The following is a 3,430-nucleotide window of genomic DNA, read 5'->3' as shown; positions in this document are numbered from 1 at the left end:
TCTGTGGCTGTTTCTGGATAAATCAATCCCTTTCTGAAATGTAATATGTTTTGTGCTATTGATGTTTAGTCTGAAAATGGTTTTCAATGAAGTTTAGGTTACAAGATGTTCCAACAACAAATGAATAACAGGGCAGGCTCATGGAAGGTGAAAAATACAAAGAGGAGAAAAAAATGAAAATAAAACAGGAAGTGAAGCACAAAGTGACTCAAAAGATAGTCATGTTGTCATCCTAACAAAACAAAATATATATTTATATATATATATTTTATATACTCTCCTCCCAACATGTCCCTTCTCTCTTCAGCTGTCAACCAATCTTTATTTGTATAGAGCCAATTCATAACAAATATTATCTCAAGACACTTTACAAAGAGCAGGTGAAAGACCTTACTATTTGCTATATTACATGAACCTAAAATGACTCTTATCATGAGCACGGCACTAAGCAACATTTAGTAACAGTGGCAAGAACAAGTATAACAAGTAAACTACCAACTAAATAGCCAATATCTGTCAAAAGTAATAGCTTAACTAAAATATTTTAAAAAATGATAAATGGTTGAAATAAAGAGCTTTAAATACTCCAGTTTAACTATCCATAAGAACACTGACAGTACTTTGGATCAAGGGGTACTTGAGCTCTGCAAAAAGGTCGGTGGGGTATTATTAAAACACTGGTTTAATACTGCAGCTTTGAATCATGGTTAGAGATATTTGCTGGAAACTTATGTCAAAAAATACCTCCTGGATCCTTGATGAGGGTGGGACCTCATTGCTCTGTCTGGAGAGAACTAGACTTGTCACTTTGAATTCAGTCTTGCAACTTCCAGTGGCACAGCATTCAGTGTGATCTTTATTTTTAGCTCAGGAGCTCAATGCATATATCAGCACTGTACTGCGCAAGCACCGACACCCTCTCATGCTCTCATTCACAAGAATCTCTCTATAGTGTGTGTGTGAGAGGGAGAGAGAGAGAGAGTGTGTGTGCGCACACAGGGAGGCAGGTCTTGGCTAAAGTTTATTAACTTTTTCTTAGCCAATGGGGTGCCTTGTGCGTTTTTCTTGCTGACCAATGAGACAGAGTGAGAGGTTGGAGGTGGGTGTTGCTTAGCAACTGCAGGTAGAATCTCAGATCATGTCGGACCCATTGTTTTATCTTTCCTCCATGAGACACAGAACATGCTATGTGTTGTGATTTGTTAGTAAAAAAAAAAAAAAAAAAAAACACCCCTGTGCAAATGCGTCACAAAGTTGTTAACTCTATTTTTGTATTGTTAAACAGAGATCACAGTGACTTAAATGGCATTTTGCCCTCGAGTCAAAAAACTTAATTGAATTTATTTTTTTGCCCATGATGACAGGGATGATCACCTTTTCTGAAAGCTCATGCAGAGTCAGAGATGAGTGGTTATTCACACAAGAAACAGACAAAACTGCTAATTACAAAGAATCCCCATGTAGATTAAACATTTGCTTTTGAAGTGTGTGCAACATTAAACCTTCTGCACCCCAAGACACCAAAACATTACCACACACACACACACACACACACACACACACACACACAAAACACTGATGCAACTGATTATGACCTTTTATTGTTTCTGGTTCAAGAAACCTTGAGTTTTGGCCTAAATGAAAATGAGTTGACATGTTTGCAGTGTTTGAAAAGAGTCTTTATATTTTTTTGCAAAGCCAGAAAGAGCTACGCCAACCACCACATACAATTATAGGCATATGATCCTACCTACAATGTTCCCAACTCCCACAAGGCTGCACCTCACAGCTGTGAACTTTTCGTCCCCTGTCTAATTAGATGACCTGATATCTTACAGCAATATGTCGCAGTGGAATAACTCATGGAGAGCTGACCACTGGTACTGTCTTTCTTTTTACCACTAATGGTGTCACTTTCATTTTACCTCTGTTAACCTAAATGTATGAGTGTAGGTCACCATATATACATGCTGTATGTCTGCACAACATGTTGGTGTAAATACGCTAAAAGATATACAAAAATGAGCTTTACAAAACATGTTAGGAGCAGCCTTGGTCATTCCTCCACACTCTTTGTTTTGGTGGACACCTATGTAGTTTTGGATATATATTTTTTTTAAACAGATAAAAATATTGGAAGACAATATCTTTAAGCCTGTTTGGATGAATAAAAAAGTATCATATTTTCAATCCAAAATTGAGTAGATATGTGAGGTTCATTAAGTTGCCTTTGCTCATAGTCCTGCCGTGCTTGCTCATTGCAAATATTTAAATAGGGGTTATGGAAATTCCTGGGATGCATCCTGGATTTGTCATGTAAAGCAGGGCCAGGGACATTGTTTTTTACACCCTGTACATTTGTTTCCAGTACATCCAACAGTGGCAAGCAAAGGAATAGACATACCGGGTAATATAAAAAAATATATATTTTCTGAATTGTCCACAGAATGGCCGCCCATTTGGGGAGACAGATCAACTCAAAAGGCAGGCGAACATATTGATTCTGGATGAGGTAAGCTTTCATATCCAACATTTTTGTAGAGATTTACATTTCTACTGAAATGATTTTTCAAACAGCTGAGTTGTCTGTTGTGAAAAAAATGCTTGGTTTGTTTAAATGAGCGATGAAACTTGATGCCGACCTGACCAGTTTTAACATTTGGTGCTTTCGTCATTCAAATCGGCTATCTTGGAATCATGGTCAATTTTCTTTGTCCCTTTTCTTCTTTTTTGTTTGTTTTTTTTACCATATTCTTTAACACAGTTGGCAAAGTTAATAACAAAAAAACATTGTAGGTGGATGGATCAATGTCATTTTTTTCCAAAAAGGATCAGTTTTTGTATTAGCACTGTGGCCTTAGATGAGTCTTTTTTTCTCATAGACATGGCCTTTTGAAAACGAATTTTGTCCTTGAAAAAGGAGGTAGACGACGGACGAAATAAGGCTTTGTTAAGTAAAAACATCCATCCTCACACACTACTTTCCTACTTTGTTGGACAAACACAAAGGAAGACACTTTTGAACTCGTCCACAGATAATGTAACCAGAAAATATATTGTTTTGCCTAACAGACACAACCAAAATTGGCCAGATAAAATGTATATTTAGTTTCATGTTTTGTCATCATCAGGGATCGCCTTTTGCTTTGATTCAAAAAAAATGTTTGAAAATGTCAACATTTAACTCGGCAGACACATTTTGTGAGGAATAAATGTGGTAGCATAGACACCTGGCTCCCTTGATCAATACATAGCTGACTGTTGGTAGGACCTTGTGCAGTGGTTATTGTGGGGGAGGGGTGAGATTTACAGTTTCCTTTACCAGGTAATGTCTCCTGTTGTGAAACAATGTGACAGAAAATCAGTACAGCTGTGATGGCTCAGCAGTGTTCTTTGCCCCTCTACAATCTCCTCCAGGAGCTTATCCAAA

General features: G+C 37.3%; 1 protein-coding gene across 1 annotated transcript in view; it reads left to right on the top strand.

Annotated features, from left to right (window-relative positions):
- Positions 1–2,392: 2,392 nt before the first annotated feature.
- Positions 2,393–3,430, top strand: part of bdnf (brain-derived neurotrophic factor) — a 30,953-nt gene continuing 29,915 nt past the window's right edge. The window contains exon 1 of the mRNA XM_061036760.1: positions 2,393–2,512. The gene's annotated coding sequence lies outside the window, so the exon portion shown is untranslated. The remainder of the gene's footprint in view (positions 2,513–3,430) is intronic.

Source organism: Labrus mixtus, chromosome 1 (genome assembly GCF_963584025.1).
Source record: "Labrus mixtus chromosome 1, fLabMix1.1, whole genome shotgun sequence".
NCBI lineage: Eukaryota > Metazoa > Chordata > Actinopteri > Labriformes > Labridae > Labrus > Labrus mixtus.
Note: the sequence above shows the minus strand (reverse complement) of the source record. Positions and strands in the feature narration are given on the sequence as shown.